At 38.9% G+C, this 17,399-nt stretch overlaps 1 long non-coding RNA gene across 1 annotated transcript; it reads left to right on the forward strand.

Annotated features, from left to right (window-relative positions):
• The first annotated feature begins 7,260 nt into the window (after positions 1–7,260).
• LOC141293162 (uncharacterized) lies at positions 7,261–15,856 on the forward strand. The gene is made up of 4 exons (XR_012340653.1): positions 7,261–7,407; positions 14,954–15,211; positions 15,374–15,469; positions 15,677–15,856. It is a non-coding gene; the product is annotated as an uncharacterized lncRNA (long non-coding RNA).
• Positions 15,857–17,399: the final 1,543 nt, after the last annotated feature.

Genomic DNA, 17,399 nt, shown 5'->3' on the forward strand with positions numbered 1-17,399 from the left:
TTGCTTTAGCTAGAATACTGTTTTTAAGGTATTTTAGCAGATTAGTCAAAAGGCTACTCGAGCTCAACGGTGTACGTTATGTTAACTGTTAACGTTATATAAACTTACTACTTGAATGTACTTTTAGGACAGCATTAATTCATAATATTAACTGTCTGTGTAAGGAAATACTTTTGTTTGATGTGGCTGTGAGGGATTAGAATTCTGTGAGGCCTGATTAATGCTGCGTGTTGGGCGTTATTAACTTGTGCGTTTTCTGCTGTTCTATAAACGTCTATACAGTGGTTTTTCACTGATCCAAGAGGTAATAATAGACAGAGCTCTGAAACTACACGCTGACCGCCGTGTCTGACAGGCTAGTGCTGGCTGATCTGGTCAGATTCTCACACGACGTCCGTTTCATGTCGATATTAACGGGGCTTACACGCTGACCGCTGCGTCTGACAGGCTAGTGCTAGTAGGGTCCGGGCAGCTGGCGCTCCGAGCATAAATGAGCGCGAAATCTGTTGATTTTTGGCCACAGAAAATATTGTTGAGAGACAGTAGATGCAATGTCAGCTTTTATGTAGTAGAATTTATAATCTTAATATAATTAATAAACTGTATAATGGTAATTTTTCATGGCTTTGACTGTGCTGTTTGAAGTGAGAACTTTAAGTTTGAATGGTGGACGATTTGTGCTAATAATTTCATTATTTGAATAAAGAATGCTTAAGGGAGGAGATAGGCTGTCAAGGGTTTAAAGTTTAATCCAGATCTTCTCATGTGCACTGATTGCAAAGGAAGAACAAGCTGAATTTGTATTTTGTTTGTTGTTATTCATACACTGGCGGCCACAGCTGCATTCATTTGATGAGAAATAAAGTTAAATAGTGATATTGTAAAATATCATTACAATGTGAACATAAATAAATTATATAAGTTAATGTAGTAATTATTATGAAGAAACATTTCTCATGTTGAAACATGCTAACGTTACTGCTTAATATTGTGTGAAAAAATATATTTTGTGATGAACTGTGATGCATTGTATAGTTTTGCGATTAACTAATGCATTTTTTATAGTATTCTTTAAAACTCTTAAAAACATTTCTTTAACTTTGTATTTAAAGTACAATGCAACATTGTTAAATAATGTTACATGTGATAAATTTGATTTATGTCTGCTGAATAAAGGCATCTAAAAAAAGTTACTGAACCCAAAGTTAATAGTTAAATCAGTTTCACAAATATATGAAGCTGCACAACTGCCCAATGATAATTCAGTTTGCCATTACCAAAATAAATTTAATTTAAAAATATAATAAAAAATAGAAAGTAAATTTAAGTTGTATTAATGATTCACAATATTACTGTTTTTACTGAATTTATCAAATAAATGCAGCTTTGGTGAGCATAAAAGTCTTTTTTTGTAGTCGCCTTAAATGTTGGTAAATATTGCACTGGTTTCCTCTATTATGTGTAGATGTGGATGACATCAATATATTATATCTCTGATTTAATGTGTTGTCTGTGTCGTCATATATTTTTCATATGCCTATGAATTATATCTGTGCTTGAATATATTTTTAAAACTTACCATAAACATACACTATATTGGCAAAAGTATTGGGACACTCATTTTAATGAACATGTTTGACTACTTTAGTACAAGTAAGTACAAATCTTAATATTTAAACATCTAATGATATTCTAGGAAATTGTGTGCTTCTATTTTTATAGCAACAGTTTAGACAGGACCTTTTTCTATTCTAACATGACAATGGCTCCGTGTTTAAGGCAAGGTTAAAAAACGAAATGATTGATTCAGTCAGTGTGGAAGAACTTGAATGGTCAGCAGAAAGCAAAGTCCTAATCCCAGTTGAACACCTCTGGAGTGACTTTAAATGCAAACCTTAAGCCAAACACTCATCACCAAACACACACTGGCTGAATCATTTCATTTTGAACCTTGCCTTATACACAGAGGCATTGTCATGTTGGAATAGAAAAGGGTCCTGTCCAAATCGTTGATATTAAAATAGAACATTTCCTTGAATATCATTAGATGTTTAAACATTAAGATTTTTACTCATTGAAATTACTAAAGTAGTCATACCTGTTCATTAGAAGGGGTGTCCCAATACAAATAATTTTGACATACAGCATAATCAATGTTTATATTAAGTATATATATATATATATATATATATATATATATATATATTTTTTTTTTTTTTTCTGGTTTAAGTCATAAGAGGTAGGCTATACTGAAAGTCATAGACCTGTGTTTTGTTGTTGTTAACTGTCCCATTTGTGTGCTGTCAAATATTCATTTGGTAATTTTTCTTCTTTCTTTCTTTGTTTAGATTGATCATTGAGCTTCATCTCCTGAGCAATTCTTGAGGTTAGTTGCATTATTTGATTGTAGTACATTAAAAGGTGCACTATGCGGGATGAGGAAAATGTGAAATCTCGTATTGTAATCAGAGAACTGATTGTTGTTTTTAAAGAAGCTAAATGGGAAACTTCACAGTTTGTTGTAATGTATGGGATCAACAGATTTTAACAAGTTATGCCTGACATTTCACTTTTCTTTTCATATTTCAGCATTACGAGCACTATAACTCTCTACTGCACATTTTCAGGTATGTTTTTTGATCTGGCTAAAATATGAATATGTGACAAGGCAATATTAATATGACACTAATGAGTTACTGATCCACTATATAGCACGTCAGAACCATAGGAAAACAAGAAAACAAAATCAAGATTAGTGTTTAAAAAAAAAAACACACTGCACAAAAAACTATAATTAAATGGTGTGTTTGGGATTTATTTAAAATCTGACCATATTGAAAAACATTTAATGATGCCTTTGCATATAAGTTTTTTTTATTTTCTTATTTAATGGTAATATTGATCAAATTTCACTTACAAAGGTATTTATCTTTAATTCTGTGTTTTTTTTTTTTTTTTTTTTTTTTTTTTTTGCAGACCATCTATTCAGAACACGACCTGCATTTTTCTCTGCAGCTGAACGCCTGGTTAGTGTGCAAAATGCCTAAATGATGCTCTGTCTTTATTTTCAATACGATAATCATTATAGTTGCCTAATATGTCTTTCTTTTCTAGGTTTTTTGATTTTCTTCAAGCAGCAGTTCTTCTGCATTTTTCTTCCCAACCACCTACTCTCCTCAACCTTCCACCCACTCTCTCTCCCTCCCTCCCAAACCCCCCCCCCCCCCCCCCCCCCAAAAAAAAAAAATCTTTCATTTTAATACTTAGTTCACTGTTTTTGTTCAACTACTACTGTTATTTTAAAAGTTCATTCCTTTTAATACTAGGTTAATCATTTGTTTTTCATCTGCTATTGTTCTTTACTTTGGAAAAAGTTTTTTTCCTTTTAGTATCCTTTAGATCATTTATTTTTTTTCTTTTACTGTTCTTTTCATAAAAAAAAAATTACTGTTTTTGTAAATTATTTTTGTCAATTAACTAACTTGTTTTTTTTCTTGAGAATACTTTGCAGGTCATATCGCTTCAGCATTTTGTGAAGTAAGTGACTATTATTTTAAAATATTTTGTATAAAAATGTTTATTGAATACCAGGGATGTGACAAGATCTTGTGAGATCTGACTGGTGTCACGAGAATGTGACGATATCCTCACAAAACATTTTGCAGTGTTTACATTAGAGCTGCTCGATTAATCGTTAAAATAGCGCAGTTTCCATTCAAACACCCCTTCTAATCTTATTTCTGAATGACAACGATTTACATGACTCACGCTCCACTGACGCTTACGACGTGAAATAGGTGTTAAAGACATTCAAATCTGCATTCATTCTGCTGTTGATCCAGAAAGAGCAACACAGTCTTTTCAACCACATAAAATTAATTATTTCTGTGTTACATACATTGAAATAACAGTAGTATTAGGATAAAAGTTTATAGTTTGGATATGTTAACATATGTATGTATTGTAATGCTTTTCCTTTTCCGCCAGGAGGTGTCGTCACTGCCATTTAAGTATTTATCATTGAATTATCATTTATTCAGGAGAAGTCTGTATTAATTGAGACACTGTCACTGAAATTTTGTTTAAATATATTATTTAATAGATTTGGAACCTTTTGTCAGAACCACTAGTAAATTGTTATTTTGTTTAGATTTCTAGTCTTATTTTCCCTTCAGAATCATGAGAGAGTCGTGACCTCTAATTTTTTTTATTTTTATTTTTATTTTTTTTGTGATTTTACAATTTATCCAGAATCATGCTGCTTTAGTTTACATGTTTGTTACAGCATGTAATTAATTAAAATAGAAGTTTAATTTCATAAAGTACAAGTTCATATCAAAATGCACATGCATTTTGTTTTTCAGTTGAATAAATAATTTTTGTCCTGTATATTTCATCATTGAGGATTTCTTTAAAAAAGTTGAAAAATCTTGTCTCGTTCTCGTGAACCCAGGCTCGTGTCTCGTAGGATAAGTGTCTCGTCACACCCCTATTGAATACATCTAATTTTTTTATTGTTGCACTAAAACCATTTTACAAGATTTAATCAAGAGACCTGTTCAAATTTGTAACGAATCAAAGGTGACAGTTATTTGCTAAACACTTATTTAAGAGACATGTTAAATCAGCTGCTTATTTGAATCAGCTGTTTTTATTTAATTGAAAACCAAACAGAACAGATGATTAGGCCATTAAACTTGATTCACTAAATCCCATTTAGCTATAAAAAGCATTGAATATTATGATCATAAAATTGCAAAAGGCTGTAATTTAACAAAATTAACTAACTCCAATGTGGATTGCGTTTGAAAAATAAGCACTGGTTTGTTTACATACATGCAGCATGTGATGGTGTTTTTGGAGCGTCTCATTTACACTATTTCTGTGTCTGTATAAGCTAGTGAAGTTGGAGAATTCCCAACTTTTCTTTCTAATTAATGCGTTGTTCATATATGCAGGGATTAAAGTTCTCCATCGCTGCGACAGATTTCCGTTACCTACAACAAGTCTATGACGGATTTCCGTCAATTAGAGTAAATGAGATGTATAAAAACGTATACGTACGTACGATATGGTACAAAACAGTTAGATTCTAAATTTTTATAGATTATTTTGATCAATGTTATTTTAAAAATGTTTACCGCATATTACAACAGCTTGTCACCCAACGATAAGAATGGTTATTCAACGAAATTAACGTCAGTGAGTGGGATTGGTCTGACAGATCCGTTTGCCATAGAGGTAATCGTGTACCCAAATCAAGTCAAGTGCAAATTACATGTATAAAGCATGCCTCAACAGGCTTCACAACACAATGCAGACATACAAAAACGATCAATGTCTAACAAATTAATTTAAAAACACGATGTGACATTACTTGCCATAAATTCTCTGAATTTTGATGCCTGCAATTTAATCCCTCTTAGCAAAGAGACAATATTTACCTCAAATATTTAAGTTTTGCTTTGCTTTTGTTTATTTCACACTGGGTTGAGTAGGAAAAGACAGAAGTGACGAATGGATACCTCTCCTGTACAAAAAGTGTATTCTAACGTTAGTGACTGACAATATGATAGTTCGCTATAACTTGTTAACGTTACTAGCCAAGCTTACGAGACTAGCCGTGTACCCACTGCACAATACAACATTTTCACGGTTGTCTTTCCTTCTTTTTCTGATTTTTCTTTCGGGTTTTACGCTGCGTTCCAGGCAGGTTTTTTAACTCGTAAATCAGGACTTCAAATCATGACTCACATCTTTGTAGCATTCCAGGCAAGTCACCCCAAACTGCCTGAGCGCATTTATTATTATTACATTATTATTAATTTGTTTGCAATGTTATATTGTCCTAAAGTCTATTTTTTCACTGTGTACCTCTTGCATAAACACCGCACTCGTAGGTGCTGACAGTGGTTTCGCGGGCTATGTCACGTCAGAACTCGGAACTGGGAGCACATCGATCTAGTACGAGTTCACGAGTGGGAAGTCACGGGTTTGACTGTCGTTTGGGTGCACTTTCACTGGTAGAAGATCGGAAAAACACGAGTAACGGGTTGCCTGGAACGGGGCATTATAGCGGTTCCGGTCGTCTTTTGCAACCGACATGCGCAGTTGAACCAGCGTGACGCATGTGTGACGTAAGCTGATAATTGGTCTATATAAAGTGAAAGACTCATTTACACGCTCTCTTATAGATTATTGTCTGTGCGCCCACAGAATGCGAAAGGGAGAGTGACAGATTTAAACAATTGTTAAGAGACTAAGCAAATGTAATATTGATTTAATACAACAGTTCAATAACAAGAACAAAATGACTTGCGTTGTCTGGCTATATCTCTATTGCCTGATTTTACTCTATTTCTTTAAATGAAATTATTTCTAAATAAGTAACAGCTCAGCCACTGCGCATCTCTAAAAGCAAAACAGTGGTGTTTCATTCATGAATGAAAGAATCAGAATCATGAATGAATCTGAAGTTCATGATTATCCATTCATAAAGACCGAATGAATCAGCTGTTCAAACGAATCACTTGTCTTACTGCCACCTGCTGGTGGATTTAGTGTCATTGTAACGTATACTTAGTAATTTAAAACGTAATATTTCTATATTAAAAATGTATATTTAAAACATTTATCTCATCATGAATTTATTTGCACTTACGCCACCTCAGAGCCTCATTAAATGTCTGAAATTGCACCTACAAGCCACTTTTGTGTTCCTTTGTGCCACCTCTGTAGTACAAATTATTTTTTATTAATACTAATTTTATATGATTGGTAATTTAGTTGTCTTATTCTGCTATTATATTGTTTTAATTAGAAATTTTAAAAATAAAATAAATACTTTTTTTTAATTTGACAGATAATGACATTTAATAAAATAAAAAAAATACCATTACAAAGGTAAAAAGAAACTGCCACTGTAAATCACATTAATGAGTCAATTATCACCTCAAGGCTAATTTTTTTATCAGAATTTTTTATTATTGATCAGAAGATGCTTCAGCATGTATTAAATTAGTAGGACACGCACTATAAGAAGGAAAAAAGCTGCTTATAAAGTGGGTGTGTGACAGGTATGGCTGTGGAATGGTGTTTGGCAAAGATTTTTGAGGAAAAATTTTCAGTCAGAAGTTTTTTTCTTTTTTCTTTAATCCCTGTATATGTCATGGATAATTTTATGTTGTCTTTGTTTTTTCTCATATTTTGTCTTTTGATCTTTTGAAGGATGCCTCGGAAAGGCAGAAGATCCCGGGCTCAAAAAATTCGTTGGACGAAGTTAGACCTGACAGGACAGACGGGTATGACAGACGTTGCTCAGTTTTCTACTGGACAGCACGGCGAAGATGGTGACAACACATCTAGAATTCTATCCGTGCAGGCGTCTCATTGCCAGAGTGATGCAAGGTATGATGTTTTCTCACGAAATCATCAGTGCACATGTGTAGCTCTGACATTCCTTGCGTACCACACTGAGGGAACTTTGTTCAAACAGCCTGATCTTGACAGAGTGCTAGAGGAGGGTGATGCTTTGTATGTCGGCATTAAAATGCAGCTTATTGCTGAACGAAGATTCCGACTGGATCATCTAAGCATGCGCGAAGTACCTGTGAGCATCACAACTTCTAATCACACCTACAGCGTCCAAAAGTCAGATGTTTTGATGGGATATCTAAGAGCCAGAGGAACTCCAGAAATGGAAAGATGGTGGCTTCCTCTTGATGAAAGACTTCAGTGTCTCTCAACAGATGTCAGCCATGCACTGCTTATGGTTTCTCCAGAGTGCTTTGCTGTGTTCAGAGATGGATCTGGAAGATATGGATATTTTGATTCACATTCCAGAACGGCTGAAGGTTTCCCACATCCAACTGGTGATGGAACTGCAGTTCTTTTAACTTTCACTGACCTGAGTGACATGACAAGCAGGTTAGTTCAGCTTTTTCAGAATCGTGGTCCTGAGACTTGCTACGAATTCATGCCTGTTGCATTTGAAATGGAGCAACAGTCTGAGGAACCATGCTCATCATCAGCTTATGTATCACCATCAGAAGTAACTTCATCTCTCCCAAAACCACAAAACGTTGGTGTCAAAATTCCTGAAAATCTTGTTCTTACAGATGACAAAAACCAAGGTGTCATAAAGGTTGTAAAAACAAGCAAGCAGCGAAGAAGAAAAGAGATGCGTAAAATTGTGTCTCAAAAGCTAGAAGCAGGACTTGAGAAAACATATTCACGTTTTAAAATCCGAGAGCAAAAAAGAAGAGAATATGAGAGAGGGAAATATGCCACCAATTTGCAGTTTCGGGAGAAGAAAATTAAGGTTTCTAAAAAGTACAACCAAGATCCGTTTGCCAGATACAAAAAGATAGAGTACATGAACAAAAGGTACACCACTGATGTTCACTTCCAGAAAAAGAGGAAAGAGTACATAATCAAGAGGTACCATGCTGATGCCCTTTTCCAGAGCAAAATGAAGGCGTACATGGTCAGGAGGTACCATACTGATCCTCTTTTCCAGAGAAAAATGAAGGAGAACATGGTCAGGAGGTACCATACTGATGCTGTTTTCCAGAGGAAAATGAAGGCGTACACAGTCAGGAGGTACAATACTGATGCTGTTTTCCAGAGGAACAAGAAGGACTACATGGTCAGGAGGTACCATACTGATGCTGTTTTCCAGAGGAACAAGAAGGACTACATGGTCAGGAGGTACCACACTGATGCTCCTTTCCAAAGGAAAATGAAGGACTACATGTCCAGAAGATATGCAAGTGATTCAGAGTATAGGTCTCACCACATTCTTCTTTGTACTCTCCAAAAGAAACAGAAGTTTCTCACAGATGCTGGATTTCGCATTCTTTATAAGTTGCGAAATGCATTCAGGATCAAAAGGAAGTACAAGACATACATTCGTCCCAGTCAGGATACACCCAATTCTGACGCGACAAACCAGCCTGTGTCCAACAGCTTGGTGCAAAAGGCCATCTCTGCATTTCGGTGTCAAGTTGCTCATGGTCCAACTTACGTCTGCACAGTCTGTCATAGGACTCTTTTTCCGAATCAAGTCAAAATCTGTAATAGAACACTATATGTCAAGAATGTTCTTGTTGCAGCCTGTTGCTTAACCGGAAAATATGTTCATGCTTGTGACAGTGCCTGCACAATTTCTTGTGCAGTTCCAGAAGAGAGGAGACAGGAATGGATCTGCCACACTTGTCACAATCATCTGAAGAGAGGATCTATGCCCTCTATTGCAGTGGCAAACAACCTCGAATTGCCTCCCATCCCTGCAGAACTACTCGAACTGAACGTGCTTGAGCGACAGCTCATTGCCAGAATCGTTCCCTTTGCAAAAATAGTTGCATTGCCCAAAGGACAGCAAAGAGCAGTGCATGGTGCTGTTGTGTGTGTTCCCTCTGAGGTGGAGCAAACAGTAAACTGTCTGCCACGGCCTAGCAGTGAGTCCCAGCTTCTACAGGTAAAGCTGAAAAGGCACATCAAGTTCAAAGGGTACCAACACTTCCATACGGTGAATATGCACAATGTGCTAGCCGCTTTAAGGAAACTGAAAGCTACGCATTCAGAGTACAGGGACATAGTGATAAGTGAAGCTGCCACATTTGAACTTCTCCCTGATGATGAGCTGGATGACACAGCGGAAAAACAGGAAGTTGTTGCCTCTGAACAGGATGACCAGAACGTCAGCACTGAGGAAAAGGATGAACTCAGGCCTGGCCTCACTCTAGACACATGCATGCAGCCACTTGACATTGGACAAGACCTGCTGTCGTACGGCGAGGGAATTTTCAGCATTGCGCCTGCTCAAGGGAAAAAGCCAGTCGGATTTTTCCGGATTCCAAAGTTGGAAGCCATGTCTTTTCCTGTCCAGTTTTGCACTGGACAGAACACAATTGATGAGGCGCGACAAGTTGCACTGTCACCGAGCATGTACTTCAATGCTAGACTGTTCTGCGTGGATACTCGTTTCGCCAAAGACCAGAGTTATCTCTTCTTTGCACAGTTTGTCACTGAAACGCACATGGCTAGAAACAGCATGTCTATCCAGTTGCGAAAAGGCAAACCCGTTACGAGAGATGGACGTAGGATCTCCAACAAGCTTCTTCAGGACGATCGTGAGGTCGAAAGGCTGGTCCACAGCCGTGACGCCACAAGGTTCATGCAACCCTTGAGGGGCACACCATCTTACTGGGAGAAAACGTTGAGAGATCTACAGGCCATGATCCGGCAGTTGGGGACTCCTACTTTTTTTTGCACTTTTAGTGCAGCCGAAATGCGATGGCCGGAAGTGATAACGGCAATCAAGGCTCAGCAAGGTGAAGAGGTTGACTTTTCGGAGCTTGACTGGACGACGAAATGTGAAATCCTTCGAAGTAACCCCGTCACCGTCATGCGGATGTTTGAGAAACGGGTGGATGCGTTAATGACTCATCTGCTTTTGTCACCTGCTCAACCCATCGGTGAAGTCGAGGATTACTTTTATCGAGTCGAGTTTCAAGCCAGAGGAAGCCCTCATATTCATCTGCTGGCCTGGGTGAAGGGGGCGCCAGAGTTCGAAAATCAGTCTGATAAAGAAGTGTGTGACTTCATTGACCGTTACGTTTCCTGCCAGTTGCCGGACCCTACCACCGACCCCGAGCTTCATAAAATCGTCACCGAAGTTCAACTTCACAGCAGGAAGCACTCCAAATCTTGCAAGAAAGGAAACCTGTTGTGTAGGTATGGGTTCCCTAAACTCCCTGTCTCTGAGACCACCATCACCCGTCCACGACCACCGCGTCCTGAGGAAGACGAGGACGAAGACCCAAACTGCCCAGACGGAAAGAAGGCAAGACAGGAAGCTGTCCGAAAAGCGATAAACGACGCGAGGAAGACACTCAAGCCGGTGTGGGATTTGTTAAATGATCCCCAGGCCTCCTTTGACAGCTTCTCAGACCTGCTGGCCAAATGTAATCTGTCCATGAAGGATTACAATGGTTACGTTGAGGCATTGACCACTTCAAGTGTGATTTTGCTGAAGCGTGATCCAAAGGAGGCTTGGGTGAATGGATACAACCCGGATCTGCTGAGGGCATGGAACACCAACATGGACATTCAGTTTGTTCTGGACTCTTACAGCTGTATCATGTACATGCTGTCTTACATTTCCAAGCCAGAGCACGAAATGAATGATTTCCTGAAGAGCGTCATCAAGGGTGTTCGCGAAAGCAACGTGAACGAAGAGGACGAAATGAAGAACATAATGCAGGCCTACTCCAAACACAGGCAGGTGAGCGCTCAGGAGTCTGTGGCAAGAACATGCAGCTTACCAATGAAGAAGTGTTCGCGAAACGTTGTATTTATACCGACGGATGACGACGCCCTGAAAATGAGTTTGCCCCTTAGTGCCCTGCACAACAAAGATCCTGATTCAGAGGATGTCTGGATGTCAGGTATGATAGACAAATACAGAGCAAGGCCTCAAACACTGGAGTTCGAGATGATGTGTCTGGCGGACTTCGTCTCCAATTACCGTGTTGTGTATGGTCGGCAAACTCAAGGAAAGAATGTCCTCCGATTGCTCAACGGTATGGGCTTCATTCAGAAGAGGACTGTTGGTAAGGCTGCGATCATCAGGTATGCTCGGTTTTCGGAGGAGAAGCAACCGGAAAAGCATTACGGAAGACTGGTGAAACTTTATGTGCCACATCGCTTCAACGAACAGCTGAAACCCCAGCGATATCCAACTTATCAGGAGTTTTACAAAGGTGCGTTTGTTGAACTCCCGGCACACCCCGGGCTCCTGATGCCTGTCTGCGCCATAGTCAAAGCACACCAGGAGAACTATGAAAAACACAGCAAAGAGGTGGATCAAGCATTCGAACAGCTGCAGCGGGAAGGACCACCTGAGAATGCTTGGACCGCCTTTGCGCCTGAAGTTGACGTAGATCGCCTGGAGTGCATAGCGGAACGAGAAGACGTCGATCCAGAAGAAGATGAACAAGACGATGTCCCGGAATACCAGATTCTTCGTGGAGATGGAGACGGAGTCGTACCACAGATAGAGGCACCACAGATGACTGCTGAATTTGTCAGGAGGATGTTCAGGAGTCTAAACGAGACGCAGGCAGCCATTTTTTACGCTGTCCGCCAGTGGTGTCAGAAGCGTGTGTGGGGTCACAATCCAGAGCAGTTTTTTTACTTTTTGTCAGGCGGTGCTGGCTGTGGGAAGTCACACGTCATCAAGTGCGTACACGCGGAGGCAACCAAGATTCTGCGACAACTCCCTCGACTCCGGGAAGAAGGGGATCTCTCAGTGCCTACGGTGCTGTTGTCTGCTTTTACTGGAACGGCAGCATTCAACATCTCCGGTAAAACGCTGCATTCCCTTTTAAAGCTGCCACGGAGTCTAAAGCCACCATACCAGGGACTTGGAAACTCCCTTGATGAAGTGAGAGCAGCTTTACGCGACGTGGAGATCCTTATCATCGACGAGGTATCCATGATCTCAAAGGACATGTTTGCTTACATCAACTGGAGATTTCAGCAGATCAAAGGCAGCAAGAAGCCTTTTGGAGGGATCTCTTGTCTCGCCGTAGGGGATTATTATCAGCTGCCCCCGACAGGTAAAGCCAAACCGCTGTGCGTGTTTGAAGAGGATGTGCTGGACTTCTGGAAGGACAATTTTCAAATCGTCACCCTGACAGAGATCATGCGCCAGAAAGAAGACCTCGCTTTCGCTCAGCTGTTGAACAGACTGCGAGCAAAGCCGAAGGCCGAACCTCTCAGGGAAGACGATAGAGCTTTGTTACTCCAAGCTGTGAAAAATTCAGAAGACTGTCCGCGTGAAGCTCTGCACATATTCGCCACCAACAAAGAAGTCCTCAAGTTCAATACCGAGACTGTGCAGGCCCTTTACACTGACATCATAACAATTGATGCCGAAGACTACAGGAAAGACCCCACAACAGGAGGGATGAAGAGACTACGCAAACCCGCCACTGGAAAAAAGGACAACTTACTTGACACCATAGAAGTTGCCGTGGGAGTTCGTGTAATGGTGACCAGGAATCTGGACGTAGAAGACGGAATCGTCAACGGATGTTTTGGCAGGATTGCAAACATCGTCACCAAACAGAAGGATGGATTTGCCACAGTGGAGATGCTAGGCCTTCAACTCGACAATCCAAACGCCGGCCAGAAACATCGAAAAAAAGTAGGAGGTGAAGAAGACGTCTTGGTCTACATCGAGAGATCCGAAGAGACTCTGAGGAAAGGAGCGGTTCGTCGTCAGTTTCCCATCAAGTTAGCTTACGCCTGCACAGCCCACAAAGTTCAAGGCATGACGATGCAGTCTGCAGTTGTGTCCTTGAAGAAGATTTTTGAGCCAGGAATGGCCTACGTTGCCCTTAGCAGAACCACTTCCCTACGTGGATTACACATCACAGACTTCGACGAGAAGAAGATATATGCAAATCCTGAAATCACAGCCTCTTTGCAGGCCATGAGGACAGCACCAGTCGAAGAAATTATGCCACTTCTGCGGCACGTTAGGGAGAACAGGCAGGAACATACCCTCACCATCATTCACCACAACACAGAAGGACTTGGACCCCACATCGAGGACATCAGATTGCATCATGAGCTGCGTCACGCGGATATTCTCTGTCTGACGGAAACACACTTGTCCGGATCGTCTACTTCATCGGATCTCCAATTGGACGGATATAACCTATTTACCCGCAACAGACACGTCTCCTACTCCACACATCAAGACATTGGGAAGAAGAACGGAGGTGGAGTCGCAATATATTGCAAGGAGCACATTCCAGCTCAGCCCCGGCAATATATACAAAATGTGACCGATCTGGAGTTCGTTGTCATCAAATTAGATTCGCCAATAAAGGCAGCCATCGTATCTGTGTATAGGCCGCCACAGTACAACGTTGGTGATTTTTTGACGAACCTGAAGGGTATGCTGGATTATCTTGACCTCGCACACGACGGCCTTGTCATCATCTGTGGAGACTTTAATGAGGACCTCCTGCACACTGGGAAAAAACCTATTCTGGAGTTGTTTGAAGCTCGAGGGTACACTCAACTGATTACAACAGCAACGACGGACAAACACACACTACTCGATCATATCTTCATTTCGAATCCAGACCTCTGCCTTCAGTCGGGTGTTATACAGAGCTACCACAGTTACCACAATCCTGTGTACTGTGTTTTGCGTTTGACATAGGTGGTTTTGTTTTGGTTGTCGTTGGGAAATGTTTGCAGTGTAATGCCAACGGGTTGGCTTGCATGGTTGTGTTTGTGTTATGCCATACAGAACCGTTGGGACCAAGCATGCATTAACGGTGCGGGTTGGGCTTTCCGACAGCCTTAGCCAACGGGTTGGCGTGTATGGTTGAGTTTTGGTGTTAGGCCATACGGAACCGTGGCACTGTGCATTCATTAACGGTGCCAGTGGGCTCAGAACAGCCTTAGCCAACGGGTTGGCGTGTATGGTTGAGTTTTGGTGTTAGGCCATACGGAACCGTGGCACTGTGCATTCATTAACGGTGCCAGTGGGCTCAGAACAGCCTTAGCCAACGGGTTGGCTCGTATGGTTGAGTTGTGGTGAGACGTATAGTTGTCTTGAGGTTTTGTGGCGTTGAGCTACCAGGATAGAAGAGCAGTACCTACAGCAGCAGGAAGGACGAAGATAGAAGTAGACTGGCAGCTTCAGGGAGGACACTGGCAGCAGCACCAGCGATAGACAAGATACAGTGAGCTCCAGGGAAGCAGTAAGTGAGTAACAGCACTAACATGAAGATAGCAAGGTAAAGGGGGAGGTAGTAAGACAATATTATATTAGAAGTTTTAACTTGAATTTGTTCGACAATCTGTACTAAATGTATTATATGCAGTTCACTGTTATTCTGTCATTAATATGTGCCCTTCTGTAAAGTTGCAGGAAGAGACAATAGCAGTCCTGTCCAAGACTGGATGCTACTCTGCAATATACCATCCAAGCTAAGTGTTTAAACATTTTGATTCAATCACTGTACTACTGCACATCATAACCACATTTGTAGGAAAATGTTAATCCTAATCTCATTTTGATGTTGATGTTTTTCAGCAGTTGTGCAGTTGAAGTCAGAATGCCTGAGAAGATCAAGTGTGCTACAGCACTAATGATGACAGCATCTGAATACCGGCATCTGTGGTAAGCATAAGATTAGAATTGGTTTAGAAGTTTGGAAGATTGTTTTGTGACTAAATAAAAATTAGTAGTGTCTTTCTGTAGAGTTAAGTTGTGAATTTACTTTTATTTACTAGTTTATTAGTATTTGTGTATGATAATGATCCCATTATTCATGTATTATAGACAGGATGGGACCAGTTGGTTATGGCACTGAAGACCGAAGCAAGGACAATGCTGAAGACAGAAGAAGCAGAGAAATAAGCATACTAAAGCACTGATGTAAGTTCATAAATACTTCTAGTAAAATCTAGTGTTTCAGTCCATTTTATTATACACTGAGCTTAGAATTTTAAAGTGTAAATGGTTCTCTTGCAAGACAAATCACACCTGTCTTTCAAACTTTGTTTTTCATAAGTCTTGTGGAGTCAAAACAATACAAATGAATTCACTAACGGTATCACATCTGTTATACTTCCTCTACCACAGGACATCCAGCCTGTAAGACGAGTCAGATCCAGTGGCTAGATGGCGGGAGATGCTTCAGTAGTCAACTTCCTTCATCTAATAATCGGATGACCAGTTAATCTCATATGTTTAGAAATTATTTAACCATATAACATAATTGTTATATGTTTGTATAATTTCTAAATATATTAATATTTCATATATTGGGTCAATTGATTTACATAATTGGCTTATTTCTAAATATATTAATATTCCATATATTAGGTTAAATGAATGTGTTTTTGCGATGTCTGCGCCATGCCAGAAGAGGATGGGTGTCCCCCTTTGTTGAGTCAGGTTCCTCTCAAGGTTTTTTACCTCCTAACTTTATGGAGTTTTTTCCTTGCCACTGTCGCCATTGGCTTGCTCACTGGGGGTGTTGTGCCAGATCCTGTCTCTCTCGGGTCCTTTCCAACTAGGGTTTCCAAAACAGGCGTTTTTGAGTTGATTAAAATTGTATAAATAATTAGGTAATATTAAATTAAATATAAAGGGCTGCACAATTATTCAGAATTAAAAAAAAATCCATGTAATGTCTCAAAACTAAAACAGCTGCAATTCATTAAAACACTGTATAAGTGTATACACCTGTCTTAAAATATAATGTGTATCTATCTAAACATCGGCATGTATCTACATTTATTTATGTGACTGTATATATCTTTATTAATTTATATGTAACTGTCTGTATATATATATATATATATATATATATATATATATATATGCTAAATAATTTATAAACATATCAATTAATAATTAATTCAAAATAATACTTCAGTGATTTTTAAAATGATAAAAGTGTTTTACAATTTAGAGCTTAGCTATATTATATTTATTTTATATATTATATATTGAGTAACATATGTTATATATTATATTAATATATTATAATTCTGTAAAGTAAAATGGTCATATATTCATATTTTATTATACAGTACAATTTCACATTGCAACAGTAATATTTCTGTTTTCATTTTTATAATTTTAATAGTGGTAATACAATAAGACTATAATATTTAAATGCTTTCACTAAAATAATATTTACTGGTATTCAATAAAACACTTTAGGATCTAGATGCGTGACTGGGATCAGGATTGGTGGACAGGATTTGGCACAACAGGTGCTTTTCTTAATAATTTTAATAAACATTTTAGGTGAATTGGCAAATCAAGTCTGTTTGTCTTTATTGAATGGTACATTGAGATGGTAAGAACTTACTTTTAAATAAGGTTTATACATTTCTGTAAATGAAGACCACATTAAGTGTAAATATTTATTTATTGTTGTTTTATAATTCTGCAAATTAACTGATACTTATCTAATTCAAGACCACAATATGTCTGCATATCCAATAAGCAAACTTTAGTCTCTAAACCTGCAAAAATCACACTCTTGATCTGCACAGGTATCATTAATCATTTGAGTTTTCACTTCCTGGATTGCTGTTATAACTCAGAGGAAGATCATTCACTGCTTATATGTCACTCATATGTTTAACTGCATGCTAGTACTACTCATACTATTTTTAGTCTGTCTTTCTGTGGCAGAAATAATACAAGTACTATGTAGGTTTGTTGTTCTAAATTCAGCAACATTGCATTTTTTATAACCTGTCTTGTCACATATGATAACAAACGTCCGCTTTACTTTCACTTTGTGCTCAATACATAACAAACAGATAAACATTTCTACATGATTGTA

This window comes from Garra rufa, chromosome 19, assembly GCF_049309525.1.
Source record: "Garra rufa chromosome 19, GarRuf1.0, whole genome shotgun sequence".
NCBI classification, from domain to species: Eukaryota; Metazoa; Chordata; class Actinopteri; order Cypriniformes; family Cyprinidae; genus Garra; species Garra rufa.